This window comes from Narcine bancroftii, chromosome 4 (assembly GCF_036971445.1).
Source record: "Narcine bancroftii isolate sNarBan1 chromosome 4, sNarBan1.hap1, whole genome shotgun sequence".
Classification (NCBI taxonomy): Eukaryota; Metazoa; Chordata; class Chondrichthyes; order Torpediniformes; family Narcinidae; genus Narcine; species Narcine bancroftii.
Window position 1 is genome coordinate 265,450,504 of NC_091472.1, and position 22,601 is coordinate 265,473,104.

The 22,601-nt window shown below is 38.8% G+C and overlaps 1 protein-coding gene and 1 non-coding gene across 10 annotated transcripts in view; one reads left to right on the forward strand and one right to left on the reverse strand.

Moving 5' to 3' along the window:
* The window catches only part of clasp1a (cytoplasmic linker associated protein 1a), a 235,470-nt gene that overhangs the window by 200,172 nt on the left and 12,697 nt on the right, over positions 1–22,601 (reverse strand). The gene's annotated exons all lie outside the window — the stretch shown is intronic.
* Positions 2,005–2,131, forward strand: LOC138762571 (U4atac minor spliceosomal RNA). The gene has a single exon (XR_011356969.1). It is a non-coding gene; the product is annotated as a U4atac minor spliceosomal RNA (small nuclear RNA).

Sequence of the window (22,601 nt, forward strand, 5' to 3'; positions counted from 1 at the left end):
CAAGGTTAAGTTGATGGGCAACTGACGTAATAAGTTATATGTCTAGGGGAAATAAGAGGTGCAGGACTGTTGGATTTGGGAGCTATAATGGACCAAATGGCCTCCAAGTTAAAGCTGCTAATTTACATAATAACTTGTTCTTCTACAAATTAATAAAAACTAACAAATGCCTTATCCCATCAGATAGAATTTACATAATGCCACAGGTTTAATCTCCACACATTACATGCAACAAATTCAATTATTTTTGCTCTGCCACTAGATCTAATCTGAAATAAAAATCAAGTAAACAATGGTAAATGTTACCCTTCTTGCCCCAATTTCTTCCCATCTGACATCCTATTCACATTATTCATACTTGTATATGATATTACAGCACCAAACAACCAAGGTTCAAATCCAGCTCTGTCTGCATGGAGTTTGAACATTATTCCTTGTGTCTGCAGGGGTTTCCTCTGGGTGCATCAATTTCCTCCCACCCTTCAAAATGTACAAAGTTGTAGGTCAATTGGTGTATTTGGCCAGCACTGGCTTGTGGACTGGAAGGGCCTGTTACTGTGCTATACATCTTTTTAAAAATCCAGATAAATTAAAAATATGAAAAGATATTCAACTAAATAGCCATAATTTTTGGATTCAAATGTAGTTTCCCTTGCTCCCAGTTTACTGATTTAGTACTACAATGTTTACACAGCCAACTATCACCTTCTTGAATGATAGGGATTACATTATTTTCATAAAAACCTTATTGCCATGGAATAGGAAAGAGACAAAATGAGAAGAGGTGAAACAGAAGGGTGGAGAATGGGAAAAGAGGTGTGAAACAAGAGAAAAAGGAATGTTTTCAAAGAGGGCAAGGTGCTAAAGTGTCACAGCAAGTACAGATAGCCCAAACTGTAAAATGTTTTCCATCATTTGCCAGAGCAGCGAGATGGATCATGACCACATAATCATTACAAATGAACATCGGGGCAGACAAATGCAAATTTTAAAAAGATATACATTCTTTATAAAATTGATAACCCAAAAAATATAGGGTTTGCAGACACCAGGGAAGTGGAGGACTGGCACAGGGCACCAGAAAAAGGGGAAATTACCCCCCCCCCACCAGTCTGAGAAGACGATCCAAGGGCCGGTGACCATGGCGGCATACAAATGAGGGGCTCTGCAGGTGAAAGATGCACACATGCGGCAGGCTGCTGGCCACTCAAGGTGAGGAACCCACAGAAACTGCACACAAGGGAATCGGACTGCTGGAGACTGGTTCGAAACTGGCTGGAGGGGAACCAGTTTTCGGAACTGGGATGTGAGAGGGTGCTGAGGACACTGAAGGATTCCTTAATGTATCAGAGGTTCAGATCTGGAACTTAGTTTGGAATGGATTCTGCATGGCTGCGGTTACTCTGTAGGCAAATCCACAGACACTCAATAACTCTGGGAAACTCTTTTACTCCCTTTCTAACTTCAAGAGGCCTTTCAGGCAATTTCAGCCAAAGGCAAATCAGTTAGCCTTACAGCAGGCAAAAGCAATTTTGTATTATAGGAGATTGTTTTATTACATGACACAAGGACCAGTCAAGTATCATTCCAATACTGGGCTTTTAATAACAGACGAAAAGCCACCTCTAAACTGGCCAGTGGGAAAGGTTTGCCATCTGTTCTAGCAGTAGGGTGGAGTATATCTACAACCATAGCCAACAGCAAGCAGCCAGTATAATACGTCCCTCCCCATTACATCATCACACAATAAATTCAATCTTGAATATATTGCAATTCTTATACACCAACAGTTGGTGGCAGTGCAGTGCATTATGGGTAATTACAAGCCAAGCTCATCGTTAAGAAAGCACATCTAGAGAGAATTAATTAACATTAAAGAGAATATACAGTAATTTAAAAATATTTAAACTGGTAAAAATAACTAGATAAGGCAAGAAAAAAAATCACTGTTAGTTAAAAGTGTTATGGTTTAGTATACCCAATCTATAAAGTCAAAGTTAGGCAGCTATCCTTATCTTGGGGTTGTGGGGCTGTTCAATGAGCGAATGGCGAGGACAGCACTGCTAACACCATTGCAACACTTTCGCATCACCTGGGCACAAGTCCAGTTTCTGGTGCAATTTTTGGAACCCTTAAAAAAATGTATTAGTTAAGATTGTGACTTTTGTCTCATTGCCATGTATCAAAAAAGGAGATTTTGATTGTTTTTCAAACTGCTGTAGATATTTATTTCTCTGAGCACTCCAATGTCCAGACTATATCTGGAAAAATGCCAAATGGCCAGAACGCAACAACAGGTGCAGTTCAATATGCATCTCCTCCAACCAACTCTACGGGCATTAATAGATTGGGCAAACATTCTGCAAGCTTCTGCACTCAATCCTCGGATTGCCACCTGTTTTGATCCCCCTCACTATTGCCACACAAACCATCCTGAGCCTTATCATTAAGAGCAGCAAATCATATTCTGCCTGGGTAGCAAATCGCACTAATGTTACATTTTCCAATTTTGGGAAACTCTCAATGTGATCCATTTCCACTCTTCCCATCTCCCCTTTTCTCATAGCCAATTCTATTTGAAACATACCGGGGGTGTAGGTTAATTAGGTGTAAAATGGGCGGGATGGACTCATGGCCGAAAGTACCTATAACTGCGGTATGTCTAAATTTTCCAAAAGATTTTAAAAATGTATTTTCCAGTATGTTTTTTCTCTCTCAAACTCCACCCCCGAGTGGTCTTTCCTACTCATTTCCCTGTTCCACCTCTCCCATCTTTATTTCTCCAGTATGCTATTATGTGGGCCCATCCTCCAACCCTTTTTTGTGCTTGCAATCTCACCTTCCCACCTAAGTCTGTTTAAAAAAAAGGGTCCCAACCCAAAACAATGACTGTCCATTTCTCTCCATGGATGCTGCACGACCTACTGAAACCCTCAACTTCTGTTACATTCTTATTGAAATGCCCAAGCCACACAAGTTTGTGGCTCAAGCAGTGCAAGTCTTTCACTTCCCTTCCAATCAAAACTCATGGAGACAACAGAAGACACAAGGCAGAATCTTCCAGAAAGATCTAGCAAGATCATATTCTGACATTTTAAGAATATAAGCATGCGAGTTATAATAAAGCCATTTTTCTAACATTTCCACAATCACTGTTGGCCTTTCCAGCCTCATTTTCTACATGATATTTCTTTTCACTTCTAAATCATTCCAAATAACTCAAAAAGTTCAGATGGGCTTTACAAAATAAAAAAATATATTCTACTGTTCCACATATGTGACTTGCTACTTTAATTCATTTAATAATTTAGCAATTTAATAATAAAACAGGAATTGTGAAGATTACAAAATGGTTCTGGTTAACTGCTCAAAATCCTGTTCATTTTGGTGATGGGCAACTGAGTTTTGTTATCTCTTCACATTTTCCAAATCAGTAACAATTTCACAGCTGCTTTCATCATTTCATTCACAAGAACTGCAGGGACTAAAACTATCACACAGCTTTTGAATTAGAGTACACAAAGTGTATAAAAACCACAAACCCTTAATTTGATGAAACATTAACAACAATAAAATAATTTTCATTAGGAGTACCACACATATCAATAAGACTTATGCTTGCAAGCAGAATTACAGCTCACTTTCTCAGTCAGGGACAAAGTTTGACAATGTTCCAGACTACAGTTATCTGCAAGTTTCATCTATTTCATCTAACAGCTGGTTGTTGGTGCAGGGCTCCACCCATTGATTCTTCCCATGCAAGATTCACAGTCAAAGACATATTATGACATTTTCCAATAGTTAAAATGAATGAAATTCAATTAAATGTCAAAAAACGAAGTATATTACAAAGGGTTGATTTGCAGTACATTATCAACTACAAAAATGAAAATAATAAAACTGCAGATGCTGAAAATCAGAAATAAAAACACAGCATGCTGGAAATACTCAGTATATCAGACATCTATGGGAAGAGAAATAGTTCATGTTTCAAGTTTGGACCTCTTCATCAGAAGCAAGAAAGTTAGTATAGGTAGCAAAGTTTGAAAAGAATGATGGGTGAACAAAGGGAAGTTCTGATAGTAGAGTCATGAAGCAGTCAAGAATAACATGCTTTAATGTATTGGTAACATGATCATCTGTATAATGCTACAAAGTACAACTCTTTAAAAAAAATCTGAGACAAAAATAGCCAGATATCATACAAACCAAAAAAGTTATCTAAAGTTGGAGAATCAAATATTTTATGTCCTGTTGGCAACAGAACAATGTCCCATACTCAGTCAGACAAGGTTTTGATCCTCAAGTTCATGTCAGGCAATTTTTCTAACAGTGCAAATGACTATAAACATCAGAGTGGGCATTTCCCAGATATCTCTTACCAGGAATATAGTTTCAGGCCCATATTTTCAGGCCCACCTTTAGATGCAAGAACTGCTCAGCCAAGATTAAAATAAATTACGGAGATTGAGAGCCTTGTGACCTGTTGCCAAGATAATGGCCTCTCTCAACATCAGCAAGTTGAAGAGGATTATCAGCGACTTCAGTAGAGGGGAATGGACACAATAATGCTGAAGTGGCCTGATAATTTTGTTGTTATGAAAAACATATCCAATAACCTGAGACAAGCACATAGAAAGAATGGTAAAAAAAAAACAATGTCTTTATTTTCTGAGAAGATGAAGGGTTTTGCATATTCCCTCCTTGTCACTCACCAACTTCTACAGGTTCACCATCGAATCATACTTGCTGGATGCATCACAGTGTGGTATGGGTGATGCCCTGATGAATATCAAAAAGCAGCTTGCTAGATATAGGTACCAAATGCAACTTAGTACCTCAATGAAACCTCCCTCCCCTTGTGTGGTATCAGAAAGTCACACAGGACCAATCACACCTCATACACAGTCTCTCTCTCCCTACTCCCATCAGGGAAGATTCGAGTGTTAACAGGCTTAAAGAAAGTTTCTTCCCACAGCTACCTAGCTCCTGAATGAACCCCCCAACAGAGCTATCAAGCTGCCCCTGATTGGTACTCATTGATTTTTCCCTTCATTGTACAGTAATTCTATACTCTGCAAGTTGTACTCTTTATGTGGCTGAATGAATGTAAGAAAAAAATCTGACCTCGCAGAAGAACTCTTCTCATAATGTGACAAATAACTAAAAAAAGCTTTCCTCTGGCTTCTGAGAAAGTAGTCTTTATTGGTCGTAGCATCTCTTATATGGGAAAGTTCCATAAAATGGGGATTGGAAAGATGGACCAAGCAGCATTTAACTTTGAAATGCTAAAAGAATCAGGAGTGGGAAGGGAATGCATGGCAGGTGATGGAATTTTGGAGCAGACAGATATTGCAAACCCAATGAAAACAGACGCGAGTGAAGTGGAACACGAGGACCAGGGAATTTCTGTTTCTGCTTTATTCAGGAGTAGAAAGATTTTGAACCCAACCATTTCTTGTTACACCAATTTCATTCTCCACATCAATCCCAAAGCTGCTCAGAACCATTTTCCTGCTCTTTGTCAATCCTACTACAGAATAAACAGATGCAAACAAGGAAATCTTAGCTGAGGTTTCGGATGAAGGCAAATAATATCCTTTGTATCCACAGAATAATGCTCATGACAAAACAAAATGGAGTGGAAATTTTAAAATACCGGAAGGAAAGGTTAAGAAAATATTTTCAGTAAAATTAACCAGTTGTTGGCAACCCCATTTTCCCAGCTGTACTTGCAGTGATTGGGAAATTACATACAAACTACAGGAAAAAAAAAGCATTTCCTCACATTTTGAATGGAGCTTTATTATTTAAGAGTTTGTGAAAAAATTCCAAACTCTTACCACAAAACACAATGCTAGCGAAGAACAACAGAAGGTAAAGCAAAATCAGATTAGTCAGTGGTTATAGAAAAAACAAATTACGACAGATTAGACTCACAAGTTGGGAAAGAATGAATGGGTCTGAGTTTCCACACACCAAGCAAGGAAAATTCAGAATTACTAATAGATGCCCTGATGAATGTGATTTAAAATAAAAGAAAGATTGTGGCAAGATAAACCAGAAAACCTCGGAGGTGTTTGTAGAAGTAATGGGCAAGTCAACAAATGCGCAATATATACAACTTTTCTTCATTGGGTATGAGGAAGTAATATTAAATAAAATTTACATATGGAAGCAGCAAAATCTTGGAAGTGAATGAACAGGTGAAACACTAAAGATGATGAGGTGAAGAACAAAGGTGCAACTAGGCCCTTAAACATGAGACAACGAAAATGTCCTTAGCCACAGGTGAAGTGCCAGAGGATTGGAGGGTAGCTCATGTTTCATTGTATAAAAAAGTAACCCTGGAAATTATTGGCCAATGAGTCAGTAATTGGTAAATTATTGGAAGGCTTCTTAAGAGATCAGATGTATAAGTATTTGGATAGCAGGGGCTGATTAGGGATGGACAACAAGGCTTTGTGCACAAGAGTGTTGAATCACTCTTGTAGAATTTTTCAAGGAGGTTATCAGCAAAGTTGATGAAGGAAATGCTGTGGATGTTGTCTACATGGACTTTAGTTAGGCCTTTGACAAGCTCCTACATGGGAGATTAGTCACGAAGGTTCAGGCACTTGGTCTTCATGGTGAAGTAGTAATGGATTTGACAATGGCTGGATGGAAGAAGCCCGATAGTTGTGGTGAATGATTGCTTCTCAGATTGGAGGCCTCTGACTAGTGGTTTGCATTGTGGATCATTGCTGAGGCCATTGTTTTTGTTATGTCAATGATCTGGGTGATAATATGGAAAATTGAATCAGTAAGCTTGCAGATGACAAAGACTAGAGGGAGGTGTTGTGGACAGTGAGCAAGGCTTTCAAAGCTGACAGAGGGATTGTAAAAATGGACTGAAAAATGGCAATTGAAATTTAATTCAGGCAAGTGTGAGGTGTTGCATTTTGGAAGGACAAATCAAGGTAGGGCATGCACAGTAAATGGTAGGGCACTGAAAAGTGTGGAAGAACAGATACAGCAAAATCCCCAGCAGAATTCATGCAATTGGCAGCTTCAGGCAACTGGCAAAAAAATTATTGTAAAATAAATAGGTAAATAGATTAAAAATATCTAAGTTTGAAATCCACTGCCCCCACCCCCCCAAAAAAGAACAGTCAATTCACCAATCCATACAATACGGAATCTAATCAGCCAATTCATTTATCTGGCATCGATCAATCCCTATAAGTTTTGGATACAGTGGGTTTTACTGAATATAATTTCCTGAAAGTGGTGTCACAGAGTTGTAAAGAGAGATTTTTGGCATATTGACCTTTATAAATAAAGTATTATGGTTATGGGCAGAGAACGGGAGGGTTGAGCTAGTGGAGTTGTTCAGGTGAACCGATGCGGACTCGAAGGGCCGACATGGCCTGTTTCCATGATGTAAACGGTTATATGGTTTTGACAAGGACAGATATTTTCCAATGTCAGTTAAAGGACACAAAAAATGTCAAGATGTGTGCATCTGCCAATGGGACTTCTAAATCTCTCAGCAAAACACAAAAATGAAAGAATGCAAGGCCTGCTGACATCCAGCATTTATTGCCAATTACCAAGAAGATGGTGGCAAGTTGCTTTTTTGAACAATTGCAGTCTTTTATGGTAAAGGTAATCCCCAATAGGGTTCCAGAATTTGGACATGGCAACAGCGACTAAACTATGTCTTAATATTCAGTATGGAGAAAAAAAAGCTTTTATTTTCTGTTATTTCAGATTTACAATGGTATGTGGGTTGGAGGGATACTCAGAGACAAGTGTTCTCTGGTAGTAACTTGCCCCTCCTCTTGGTGGGAGTCATTGGAAAAGGTACTGTAAAAATGGACAGGGAGCAAATCAAGCATAATACAGTTCTATTTTGCCATTGACATGTGTTAAAAGATTAAGCACCAACAGCTAGAAACTGTTGAGCTTTTTAAGTATTGTCGGAGGTGGACCCATCCAGGCAAAGGAACAACATTCTACAAACTCAAACGTCTTATGCATTGCTGAGTCATGATTTACAAGATTTATTTACAAGATCCTATTATTGCCACAAAATTTAAGTGACTAGTCCAGTTGAGCCTCTAAAGAATGATTAGACACTGTCAATGTTATGGAGGTTCTCTGTGACAGTGATGCCATTGAATGATAGGGCCACTTGGTTAGATGCACTCGAGTCCAGATGATAAATGCCTGGCGACTGTGAAATAAAAATTTTATTTGCCACTTATCAATCGATCCATGGCTATTATTGGGTCTTGAAGGCATGTTTCTTTATTTTACAAACAAAAGGCAGTAATCCCCTCTGATTGAAGATTAGTTTGTCATTGATAAAGCAAAAGGGTCAAGAGCACTACTCCAAAGTATTCCTGAACTATCAGAGGACTGGAAGAGGCCCAAGAAAGAAGATGGAGAACAAACTGTGAAAAACTATGTATGGAAACTAAATAGTCATCACACAAATACAACAGAATATTGTACTACAAGCATTTGCCATACACTTCTGTGTATCAGTCAAGCTTCCGATAAGTCAGGTCATTTTCAACCTCATTTTCATGATTTTATCATACACTGGGCATACAAGTTGACCCCACCAAAAATCGATGGCTGAGTTATTGGTGTTAGCTAAGGGTGGTTGTTACCATCAGGCATGTGAGGGAGGTAAAAAAAAAGAGAGGAAAGAACACAGCACTAGCACAAGGCATACAGTGCAGGTCAAGGGGGTGCAGCTCTCATTAAAGGGAAGTAACCCCATTTATACCCAGACTCCAAGCCCTTTCCACGTCACCAGTCAGTACCTGCTTGACCTATGCTATGCTCAAACCAGAATGTCTGGTTCTCCTGACTCCAAGCAGTACTTGTAAATAACTAGCATCAAACATGTCAAGCAGTGCCCTTGCCCAACTTGCATTCAATCCCTAAGTTGTAACTACTACCCTGCATCCAATCCCGAGGCAGCACCCCTGCCATAAATCACCAAAGTCCTGCCCAATCCATAACCATTTCTTTGCACTAATGTTCATCTATTTCTTGGCTTTTTCTTCACCTAACCTTAAAACCAATTAGTCATTCCCAATCGTTTCTTCGCAGATGGTTTTCGAGATATGGGTAAAGACACAAGAGAGTGCCACTAGCATAAATGGCACGGCATTGAGCAGAGGGAATCAGAGCGTGCCGGGAGGGCATTGATAAAATGCGGGTGGATTTTAAAAATGCTGAAAATTCACATACGTGAAAAGAAAGAAAATATAAAGTGAATTTTAAGTTAAAAGTAATAGAAATGGCCAAAAAATCCAGCAACTGTACTGCTGCAAGAAAAATTGAGACACACAAGTGGGTAAGAGATTGGAGAAAGAAAGAAGATACTTTAAGAAAAATACCAAAGAGACAATGTTTGAAATAAAAATATGGATAGACAATGTGTGGAACAGGCAGCTATGCAAGTACAGAGTTTGCTGGTCTGGGAACACTAAAACTGAGAACACTAAAAGTAGATTAGCACAGGGGGCTTGACATCTCTATTGTAACCTCGAGATGTCTGCATCAACAAACCATTCAAAGATCACGTGCATCAAGAATGGAATACATGGATGACGAGTGCAGAAAAATAGTTCACAAAAGGTGGGGCAATGTGTGCTGCATCACTTGATGTGCTGTGTGACTTTGTATTGTAATAAAATCATTTAAAAAGTTGTGCAATGGATGCAAAGGAAGATCATTTACTGTAGGACAGTGATGACAAAGCTCAAGCTGCCTCATCAGATACGGACTGTGATGATTGTTTAAATAGTGACACTATTTGCCTCAGACAATGATAGTGATATTGAAGGATTCTAAATGTGATTTTCCCCCAATAAAAATTTCATTCTAATATAATGGTAGCATAAAAATTTGTTGTTTGTCTTTTTTTGCCTTTCAAGGGTTGCCTGAATTGGCATCAAAGCATTTTTTTTTTTTTAAGTTGAATTTAGGTCTCAAAAGTGTATCTGGCATACAGAATGACTCCCCATTTTGGAGAGATTTTTGAGGGTTTCAATATACGCTGAAATATATGGTAATCAGACCCAAAGTCTGGCCTCAACTCGCATCCCCAAAGTTTCAGCACAGCCAATAATAAATATAGAAAAAGCCATCCAACACATGCAATGGAGTCAGAGCTTGTCACGATCAATACCAGCTTTTTAATCACAAAGCAAAAACAAAAACTGAAAGGCAGAATAAGACATTCTGTGATACAACAAAAAGATTACATTTACAAGGTGGCAGGGAAGACCACAAATGAGATTTTGAAGACTGCATAAATTTAGACGCATCCACTCCAGGCAGATGGAATGAAAAATATACATACAGTTTCAAAATTGCAGCAGGATTTTACAAAACTGGATTTGACAAAACTGGAGAACAACTTCAAGTAATTAAAAATAGGTCATCATCAGAAAGCAGCAATTGGGGGGCAGCTTTTTCACCAAGCAGCATGACACAAGAAATAAAATTACAAAAAATTAGCATTCTCTGCATAAATACAGTTTATGAAATGCATTATGCAGAAATGTTAGAGATAATCTGCAGCCTCCCCACAAACTTCCCCATTGCTGATTAACTTAAATATAGCAATTACAGGAATTTCTTTTTCATAAAAATAACATACCCTTCAAGCTTCACAAAAAAATAGCTGCATCTAAATACAGACAAACCGAAGACAGTGCAAACAATCCAAACTACCATATACGAATGATAGGAAGCAGATAAAATTCAATACCAGTTAGTCAAATGTCAAGAGAGCAAATGCAAGTACAGTACAAATAAAATGGTGAGTGAATTTTTGATCCTTTTATACAATCTTAATTATTGAAATATGTAAAATTAAAACAAAAGCTTGAAATGTGATCTTTTACAATCTTCATGACAACACGTGAAATGAAGAATATGGATAATATTGAAAATATGCAATCAGGCAACAGCAACTTGTAGAAAAAGGAAAATTACTGCAGATAAGGATACAAATTCCTTGAAAATTGACTAACGCATCCCACATAGAAGATGCGCATGTTTAAGAAAACATGTACTTCCAGATTCAAGGATCATTTCCTGCTGTTATCAGACTCTTCAATGGACCTCCCATTAGTATTAAATTATGTCTTTCACAGTCCACGTGTACAAAATTACAAGTAACACTATAAAAATATGGAAGAATATCAGACTGTAAAATAAATATGGATAAAAGTGAGATAATGCCATTAACAAATATTGAATATGAATTTAAATGGAAGATGGATGGAATATCTTGAAATAGCAACTGACAATAACCTGCAAAATCTGTACAAACAAAATTATGTTCCTCCTCTTGGATTACTTTGTTGGGAAGGATTAACTGCATCAAAATGAAAGTGATGCCAAGACTACAATACCTTTTTCAATCAGTGCCTATTCCATTGCCTAAAAACTTTAAGCTATTAACCAACCATAGTAGACAGTTCTTCTGGAACAATAAGGTACCAAGAAATGCATTGGAAAAACTGACATGGGACAACAGGCTGGGAAGACTAAGACTTCCAGATTTCAAAAAATATTACCTCGCCTGCACAGGGTAGATTTTTTGCAGTCTTCTTCACTGAAGACAATCCCCGTCTTGGTTCAAAAGGGAATGTACTTAATGGAGGAGGGGAGAGCAAAGGACTTTATCTATAAATAGAGTTTCAAATCACTAAAGAAAAAGATGGATTACCCCATTCTAAAACGTGGCAAGTAATTAATGAATGTATAGGAAAAAAGTAGGGATATCAATAAAAGCACCATTGTGTAAAAATGTGTTATTGCCTATGAACATGGGCAATAGAATATTAAATTCATTATATGACAGGTATAAAATATATCAAGGACTGTGCTTTTATGTCCTTTGAACAATTAAAACACATATACGGAGTGGCTAATGGGACCTTCTTCTGTTTTCTCCAGCTTAGATCATTCTTTGGATAAAGATGGGGACCAACGTTGACCCCACCTGAAGTTAGTGAAGCTGAATGGTTTGGATGGGGAAATACATCCAAATTTATAACAAAATGTACTATCCTCTCCTGAGCTAAAGTCCAAAACGAGGGATGAAGAGGTCAAGGGAAAGATAAAACTCGGACTTGGGTGTGGTAATTTCAGAAATAGCTGGTCAGATTGGTGCAAAGTCAGCAGGACATCAATTATAAATGTAAGATATGGACTGTTTCAGTATAATTTTTTTAAAACACCAATTATATCTTACCCCACAAAAGTTATATAGATCAAAAGCTGAAATTTCAGAGATGTGCTTCAGATGTGGGACTGAGACAGCAACTTCATTACATGCCATGTGGTCATGCATGAAAGTGAGGCCATTTTGGCAAGAAATCACAGAAAAAAATTAACCAGGATAACAGGAGTGGCCTTCATGGGAAACCCAGAGCTATATCTATTAGGTAATTTCATGGAAATAAGAGACAAATAGACCAAATATGAAGTCTCATTAATAAAAATAGCACTGGCATTAGCGAAAAAATGTATCGCAAGCACTTGGAAGTCCGACTCCCCTCTACTTATAGCACAATGGACTGCACCATATAGGGGCCCAGATAAAGTAATGAAAAGGAACAAAAAGGTATAAAACATATATATAAAAATTTAGTTTCCCCAACTGCATATACTTAAAATATATGTAAGCTCTGACAGAGAATGGATTTGGATGTATGGAAGAGGAGAAGATGGTTTTGTTTTTGTTTGTTGAATTTGCGAGAAAAAGTTTAATAGATTGTATATTTAAAATGTCACTATGTATAAAGACAAAGGAGGAAAAACCCAACACCCAACCCCAATCAACCAATTTTCCCCTGCAACCGCTGCAACCATGTCTGCCTGTCCCGCATCGGACTTGTCAGCCACAAACGAGCCTGCAGCTGACGTAGACATTACTCCTCCATAAATCTTCGTCCGTGAAGCCAAGCCAAAGAAAAAAGGAAAAAAATGTATAATTTTTGAAAAAAACAAAATTTGAAAGAATTTTTCAAAGAATTTAGACATACAGCACGATAATAGGCCATTTTGGGCCACGAGCACGTGCCGCCCAATGATACGCAATTAACCTACACTCCCGGTAAGTTTGGAATGATGGGAGGAAACTGGAGCCACTGGGGAAAACCCAGACACCGAGAACGTACAAACTCCATAGAGACTGCACAGCATTCAAACTCCGGTTACTGGTGCTGTAACAGCATTGTGCTACCCGCTCTACTAACTGTGCCGCCCTGCCCTGGTTCAGATTTTATTGTCATAAAATTTGTTGCTTTGTGGCAGCCTCACAGTGCAAACATTCATATAAATCACCTTACAAAATAAATAAAAATCATGCACAAAAAGTCAAAATGAGCCAGTCTTTGGTTCATTGATCATTCAGAAATCTGATGGCAGCAGGGAAGAAGCTGTCCTTGTCGTGCTGAGTGCTTGTCTTCAGGCTCCTGTACCTTTTTTCTCCAATGGCAGCAGAGTGAAGAGGGCATGGCCTGGTGGTGGGGGTCCTCAAGGATAGAGGCTGGTTTGTAAAGGCACCACCTCTTGAAGATGTCCTCAATGGAGTGAAGTCTGGTGCCTGTGATGGCGCAGGAAAAGTTAAAAACCCTCTGGAAAATATTTTCCTGTCCTGAGTGTTGGCACCTCCATTCTAGACAGTGATGCATCCAGCCAGAATGCTTTCCATGGTACACCTGTAGAATTTTTCAAGAGTCTTCAGTGACAGACCAAATCTCCTCAAACACCTCACCACGTATAGCCACTAGCAAGCCTTCCTCATGACTGCATCGACACAGAGGTTCCAGAACAGATCCTCAGAGATGATGATACTTAGGAATTTGAAGTTCTTGACCCTCTCCATGACTAAACCCTCGATAAGGATTGGATTATATTCTCCTGACTTCCTCCTAAAGTTCATAATCATCTCCTTTGTTTTGCTAACATTGAGTACAAAGTTGTTGGTGGGACACCACTCAAAGAGCTGATCCATCTCCCTCTTGTACGCTTTCTCATTGCTGTTTGCGATTCTGCTGACAACTATGGTGTCATCGGCATATTTGAAGATAGCATTGGAATTGTGTTAGTGTTACATTTTTTTTTAATTATTTCAGCAATACATCGAGGTTCACCTAACTGAATAGAAGGCAAAACAAAACTTTTCCACTGCTATGATAATTCATTACAATCAAAAATGATATGTTAAAATGATGGGGAAGAGGAACATGATTAACTACATGATGTAAAACCCCTGGTGTCTGAAATTCAAGCAACAGGCAGTTTCAAGCAACCAGCAGAAAAAAGTCAAGGAAAATAAAAAAAATTAGGTAAAAAAAATGCAAATTTAAAATTGTAAGTGAAGTGACACATAACTCTGGTGAAGAGAAGGGCAACTATTACAACTAATACTATACCCGCTGTTGTGAAAAAAAAATAAAGGCAGCTGTTTGAATAAAGTTGCGTGAAACAACAATGGCGTCGCCCAGATGAAGAGCAGGTTGATGTCACTCACTGTTGGGTGACTTTCTTTTAAATCACTGATCTCCTATGTTTCCTTATCCCTACTTAACAAGTGTCACCAGTCAGAAGCTTTATCTGAAAAGTTGGTGGGGGGGGGGGGGGGGAATTGGTGGGTGGGGTTAATTGTCTGTAATGTTGTTTTTGGTCTTTCCGGCAGCTCCATGGAGGGGGAAGAACTTGCAGATGTTGCAATGGTTAAATGGTTTTTTTTAATTTGACTGAAAGTAAAAATGCTTTGAGGTTTATATATTCATGCAAGTGATGTTTCTTCAGTATAAATACAATGTAGTATTGTTTTCATTGTTTAATTTTAATGCAGGTGTATTAGTTAGCATTGTTTAGAGTAAGTTTCAAACAACCATCTACAATCCCCAAAGGTGTCCGATACCAGGGGATTTACTGTAATTCTGAGTGGGCAGAAAGAATACAAAGCAAGAGTGAAATGGTTTGCTTTGCATTCGTGATAATTTTGTTTTGTGATTTGTCCAATTTTAGTTGACAGTTTGAAATGTTAAACTCATGCAAAACCTCAGATTCCACAAGCTAAATGAAAAATAAAACTTTATCACTTGAAACAATCCAAAAGCATGAACTCGTCAGCTTATGAATGATGGACAAACTAGAAGTATTCAAACAAATGGACATTTATAAAAATCAAACTGGTTCCTTTAAACTTTCAGTGCTCAGAATAAGAAGTCATTTATAGTTTTTTTTTCCAGAAGATGGAGAGGCCAGATGCACTTCAATTGTTTAAAGAGTATCTACTTTATAGGATATTTTCCAAAAAAGAAACCAGAACTGAGATGCAGCTACACGGGTGCAACAAATTTTAAAAGTTTCCATGGAATGATCTTCATCTTAAAAGCAGTGAATGCCAAGGGTTGGAAGTCAGATCACAGATGTTTTTAACTGCAGGTGCTTCGCAACTTATATTGAGGTTGCGTTCCAGCAAACCCATCGTAAGTTGAAAAAAATTGTAAGTCGAAAGAGAATACTGCAACTACCATTTTTGTAAAATCTCCTGTAGAGCCATTTATCATGCTTGTGCCCTCCTTTCCCAATACAGTTGCCACAGCACAAACAGCAAAATTTTTATCTCCACCTTTTATCCATGCATTTAAAAACAGTACTATTTGTACATTCTCCCACGCCTGTGTTGGTTTTCTCCAGGTGCTCCATTTTCCTGCCACCCTCCAAAAACTTACATAGCAGTTGCAAAGGAAAGCCCCAAACCAGTGTTTCCCACACCAACCTCATTGCTTTATTCTCAGCCTTCAAATGCCTTCCAGTACCATATCACTTGGCCATTTTGCTTGCAGTCTTTCTTCACATACTTCCACAGTTAAAACAACCAGCTTATTCACCAACTTTAAATGTCAAGGTTCATCCAATGCTGACCCTACTGTACTGTCCTTGACCACAATGCTATTTTGAACTACTATTTAACCAAGAGCAATGCAAGCCTTCCCCAAATTAAACCATGCAGTTTATCTCTTCCCTTACTTGATGAATTACCATTGCTAAAGCTCAAGCACCAGCTCAACAACCCAGAATCCAAGTTCCTTAAAATGGAGACATGGTCACCACAAATTTTTATGACATCCAAGACCCACATGTTACAAGTGCAAACATCATGATTAATATGTCAGTCTAAAAGGCAAATCACAAGTTTAATAAATAGAGAACTAGAAAAAAAAATGTAAACTTAATTGTCGAGAATTTGCTTGAACCACAAAACATCCCTTGGTGCCAAATTCCAATGACTAAATTATTACCATTTAAATTACAAACCTCTGAATTAATTTTAAATGTGGAAAAGGGTTAAAAGGGAATCATTTTTTCTTTCCACCCACATAACACCTGAAGCAACCCCTTACTAATCACAGAGCCCCTATGGCATAGGGAATATGGGTATGCGAGTGGAAAGAAAAAGGTCGAGAACCACTGATCTACTGTCTAGGTTACTCCAACAGCCCTTCCCAACCCCACAATCTCTCACCACAAAGAATGAAGGCAGCAAACCGATGGAAACACAACCATGTTTTCATATTTTCACCTTGTCCTAGTTTTTGGGTCTATATTTCTAAGTAGAGTAAAATCCCCATTATCCAGCATTCAATGAACCAGAAACTCAAACCACCAGCAAAAAAATAGAGAAAATAAATATTTAAATAAATAAGAATAAATAAAGCTTTAAATAAAAATTTAAATAAAACTTTTAAATTATACATGTTCTCCGAAGCAGCACACAACCCCTTGGGTGCAAACATTCAGCCAACATAGCGTCCTAGCCATGCCTCAATCGCAGCAGCTATTGGAATAAAGTTTCAATAAAGTTGCATTGGAATGAAATGGCGGCACCAGGATAAAGAGCCAACCGATGCCACTTGTCAATGGAATGACTCTCCCAAAGTGTCTCCCTTTCCCAGCCTAGTAAGAATCTTTACTTTTATTAAGTGCATTATTAAGTATATTAGTATGGCTTTATCTGTAAACTTGAGGGGTGGGGGGGGGGGGTGCAGCAAAGCTAGCTAATGCAATGCTGTTAGGGCATGGCCTGAACACTTGCATGGAGGTGAGTAAAGGTCATGCTGAGCGCCTGACTGGGACACTTGTGTGAAGCAAGTCAGGTTGTGCCGAGGGCCTGATCATAACACCAAGGTGAAGAGCCGGTCAAGGCTGATCACTGCTGGGACAACAAAGTATTTCACCACCCCTGCCTAGTAAGAGTTCATATTTTTATTTATATTAGTTATATTGGTAAGGATTAATGGTGGAGGGGGAGGGGGGGAAGGGACGGTAGTTAATTATGTTGAGTATCAGTCTTCCAAAAAGAAATGGATAAACTAGTAGATACTCATAACCTACAAGGCAACTTCCCTTATCTGGACAATGTCACTATATGTGGCAAAGACTTAAATGATTATGATCAAAACTGACAAAATTTCCTCCAGGTGGCCAAACCTACATCTGACCCTTAACGATGGTAAGTGTGTATACCACACTAAACACCAAGCCATACTAATCTATGTAGTGAGTAAAGGAGAGATTAGCCCAGATTCAGAGAGAATGAGACCACTCATGGATCTGCCCCTACTGGTGACACAAAATTCCATCAAGCACTGCCTGGGGTTTTTCTCCTATTATGCTCACTGGGTGCCCAACTATGCTGACAAAGCATGGCCATTGTTTAAAACAACTAGTTTCTCCCTGAGTGAGGAAGTACTCCATGCTTTTGAAAACATCAAATATGATATAGCCAAAGTGACCATGTCAGCTATTGATGAGGATTTGCCATTTCAAATGGAATCCGATGCATCAGATTGGGTCTTAGCTGCTACACTAAACCAAGCCATTTTCTCTCGGACATTACACGGGCCGGAGTTAAGACATTCCTCTATTTAGAGACCATTCGCTATTGGAGACACTTTTTAGCCAGAAGGAAATTCACATTGATGACTGATCAAAAATCTGTCACCTACATGTTCAACATTAAATTGAGGAGCAAGATCAAAAAAGATTAGGTGTTGGCAAACTAAACTTTCTACCTATGATTATGACATACTCTCATTGCCCAGGAAAATTCAATGACCCTTCAGACACACTTTGTCGCATGACCTGTGCAAATCTGCAACTAGAGCATTTAAAATACCTTCATGATGAATTATGTCACCCAGGGATCACTAGATTTTATCATGATGTGAAATCTCTCAATTTACCATAGTCACTGGAAGAGATAAAAAGGCTAACTAAGGAATGTCTGGTTTGTGCGGAGTGTAAACCACACTATTACAAACCCTCCGCATCCATGTTGATTAAGACGTCTAGACCATTTGAACACCTCAATGTGGATTTTAAAGGACATCTACCCTCAAACAATAGAAATATCTATTTCCTCAATCACACTGATGAATTCTCTCACTTTCCCTTCACTATATACCATGTGCTGTTATTAAATGCCTTGATTTGATTTTCAGTATTTTTGGTTATCCTAACTTCATTCACAGTGACAGTGGATCAGCTTTTATGAGTTCGGAACTTCGACAATATCTTCTTGACAGGGGTATAACTACAAGTCACACTACAAGCTATAACCTTCAGGGTAATGGTCAAGTGGAGTGCAGCAATGGTACGATCTGGAAAGCTATCACACTAGGGCTAAAATCAAAAGGTCTCCCCATCAGCCACTGGGAGAAAGTACTGCCGGAATCTTTGAATTCTTTGCTTTGTACAGCTACCAATGAATCTCCTCACCAATGTCTTTTTCTTTTCCCTAGAAAAGCAAAAACTGGATCGACCTTGCCGACTTGGTTATCTAAACCCAGAGATGTTTTATTAAGAAAACATGTTAGACACAGAAAGGCTGACCTGTTCACGGAACGCGCACAACTGCTTCTTGCTAATTCACAATATGCTCATATTGCATTTCCCGATGGTAGACAGGACACTATTTCCCTTAGGGATCGAGCTTCGCCTGGTCTGCTGCCTCCTAGTCCTTCCACTGAGCTGTCTCCTTCCTTACCCTCCTCATCCCAAGAACCTTTAGAGCAACAATTCCCTCTTTATGGGAATCTGCCGACCGAAGTCCTTCAGCCAACACCTGCCAACAAGAGTGCTTCAGTTAAAGATAAATCTCCAACATCTGTGCCTTTACATCAGTCTGAACGTATATCAAGGCTGCCACAAAGACTTAATTATGACCATTTCTAATCTTTGATGTGGTTTCAGTGAGCACAGTCGCAGTGTGTTTACTCAGGCTCGCAGCTGGTATATTATTCTCAATTATTCTGTTTGCAATCCATTTTTTTCCCTTGCCCTTTGCTTTTGCCATTATTACATTTTCTTAAAATTAGTCAATTTTAGAGAGGGGGGGTGAATGTGATGATATAATAGGGAGGCACGTATTATACTGATTCCTTGCTATTGACTATGGTTGTAGAGAAACTCCACCCTACTGGTATAACAGATGGAGAACCTTTCCCACTGGCCAGTTTAGAGGTGGCTTTTCGTCTGTTAATAAAAGCCCAGTATTGAATGATATTTGACTGGTCCTTGTCTATGGCACACCAGGGGTCTTGCCGGTGTCGGCTTGCAGCATGGATTGTTCCACAAAGGCACCAACATAGATGGGACCCATGCAAATACCCATGGCTAATCCTTTGATTTGGTGGAAGTGAAACATGTTAAAGGAGAAGTTGTTTAAAGTGGCTGGTCAGGTCTCTGATCCAGAAAGTGAAATGCTGTTAAGATCTTCTGTATGGGGGATGGAGGCATAAAGGGATTGGTCATCAATCGTGAAGATGAGGATGTCCAGTTTGGGAATCTGAAGTCAATGAAGAGATGGAGAGCATGTGAGGTATTGCGGATGCAGGTGGGGAGGGAAGAAAAGATAGTCAAGATAAGATTAAACTAGGTCGGTGGGACAAAAGCAAGCAGAAACAATTGGTCTATCCAGATAGTTGGGTTTGTATCTTGGGTAAAAGGTAGAGCAAAGCAGTGGGGGGATGGGAGACAATGAGGTTGGCAGCCATGGGAGTGAGGTGACCAGAGTTGATGATGTTGGAGACAGTGGCTTGATGTGCTCTTGAGGGCTCCTAAGGGAGGTGTAGATAGGACAACTCTTAAACACCATCTGCCACACTTGTCCCCACACCTCTTCCCTCACAATGGTCCAGGGCCAAAACAGGCCTTTCAAGTGAAGCAACACTTTAATTGTTTAACTGCAGGACTGATTTTCTATATTAGGTACTCCATAAGTGGCCTTTTCTACATCAGAGAGACTGGGCGCAGATTGGAAAAGTGCTTCGCTGAGCACCTTCACTCCATCCGCACCAGTGACAGAGACCACTCAGTAGACAACCATTTCAGTTGTTTCACCCTCCCATACTCACATGTCTGTCCATGGCCTTATTCCACCAAGGCCAGAAAATGGCATTAACAAACTTTTCTGGTTTCTACTAACTTGCTCTTCTCTTCCCCCTTGCCTTCACCTAGCCATTGCTCCTCCCCTTGATCACTGCTGTCCTCTCCCATGTCCATCTATCACCTCCTGCCTTTGAGACCACACCTCCCCACTACTCTTTTGTTCAGATGCCTACTGGCATTTTTCCTTTCCTTGATAAAGGGCTCAAGCCCAAAATGTCAGTTATGTATTTTTACCTTTGCTATATCAAGTACACTGCTTGACCTGCTAAGTTTCTTCAGCATTGTATTTCTATTTTTGACCACACAGATGTGTTGGGCCACAAGCATCTGGAAAAAAAATTACTACAGTATTAAAATCCAGCTGCAATGCAATATGGAGCTCCATTTGTCCAAAAGGGTTCCCACCTTTGACCCTCACTGACAGGAAATTTAACTGGCCAGCCACATGAATACTGTAGCTGCAAAAGGTTGGAAACCAAGAATCCTGTGGTCAATGACTCATATCCATTTAATCTCCTTAAAGCCTTCTAATTAGTTAAAAAATGTATAAGGCAGGTCAAATGTTATTATTTGCTGCACTTGTTGAAACAGTGATGATCTATACAATTGTAAACCTAAAAGCAGACAAGGGGAAAATGTAGATGAAGCCAGATGGTGATAAGGTGAAAGTGGAGACAGCATCTGGTGAAGGCGATAAGCTTGAGCACAAATGGAAAAATATATGCAGGTTTTAAAAAACGATTTGACAAGTTGAAACACAGAAGTTTACTTCATAAAAGCATAGGATATTGGCGTACGTAAAAGGATGGACAAAATAGCAGGAAGTAGTGACAAAGCCATGTCAGGGAGATCAATAAATATTAATGATTCAGAATGAAGATGATATATAGCATCTAAATTTGTGGATGATACAAAAGTAAGAAAGCAAGCTTTGATGCAGTTTCCAGCAGATGATGTGGTTAAATAATAGTGTAAATAAAGTAAAATGTGAAATTCAACATTGAAAGAAAGAATAAGTAATTATTTCATATAGAAAGATTGCAGAGATCTACAGCAAAATTGAATATGGTGATCCTTGTATACAAAACAAAGCTGAAATACTTGTGAAGCTGGCAACCTGAAAGGTAAATGAAAAGCTGGCTTTTATTTTGAGAGTATTGGAGTATGAAAGTAGAGAAGCTTTACTACAACTGCACACCTGAGTACAGTCATGTGCTGTTCCCTCCATTAAAGAAATATTATCACTGGCAAGTGATAATTCAGAGCAAGTTCATAAGGATCCTGGTTCAGGAAAGACTGCCTTATCAAGAATGTACAACTTGAGACTATACTCCTTCAAATTTAGAACTGTGAGAGGCAATTTCATACAAATATCCAAGATTCTGAGGAATGTTTCATGGGGTAAATGCTAGGATGATTATTTTATTCTCTTCAGAGGAAAGTCTTTGACTGGGGAAGAGCCTCATAATAAGCTGTCAACCAGGTAGATTTATACAAGGAAGAATTTATTTTCTCTGGAGTATTTTGAATTCCATGCCATCAAAAGTAGAAGAGGCAGAATCCCCAAATATGTGTAAAGCTAAGGTAGATGGATTTCTATTGTAGTGAAAGTCCAACATACAATTTGCTTTGCTCACTACAAGTCGAATGGCACTTTGTACCTACAGCACTTGCCTATTTTTCTGTATATCATGTAATATCACCTCACAATTTGGAAAAAAAATATTCTGCTTTCAAATGAAGTGAATTACCTCACATTTTCTCCACATTATACTCCTGCTCACAACTTTGTACTCTGAGCAATTTCCCACAATTTTTGTGCTGCCAGCATGCTTTCAATACCCTTTCTCCCAAATCATTAATAACAAGTCAGGATGGAATTAAAGCTGCACATGGAGCAAAATGATACTACAATGTGATATGGAGAGGTTATACAAATGGGCATAATGGAAATAAAGCAATGCAAAAAAGCACAAAATCGTCAATTGTGGCAGGAATGGTACAAAAACTATCTGAAAGACAAGAATGCATCTCAGAACTCTGCAGAAAGAACTGCAGGTGCATAATCATAAAAGGTTCTGCACAGGTACAGCAAACAGAACATTATTGCT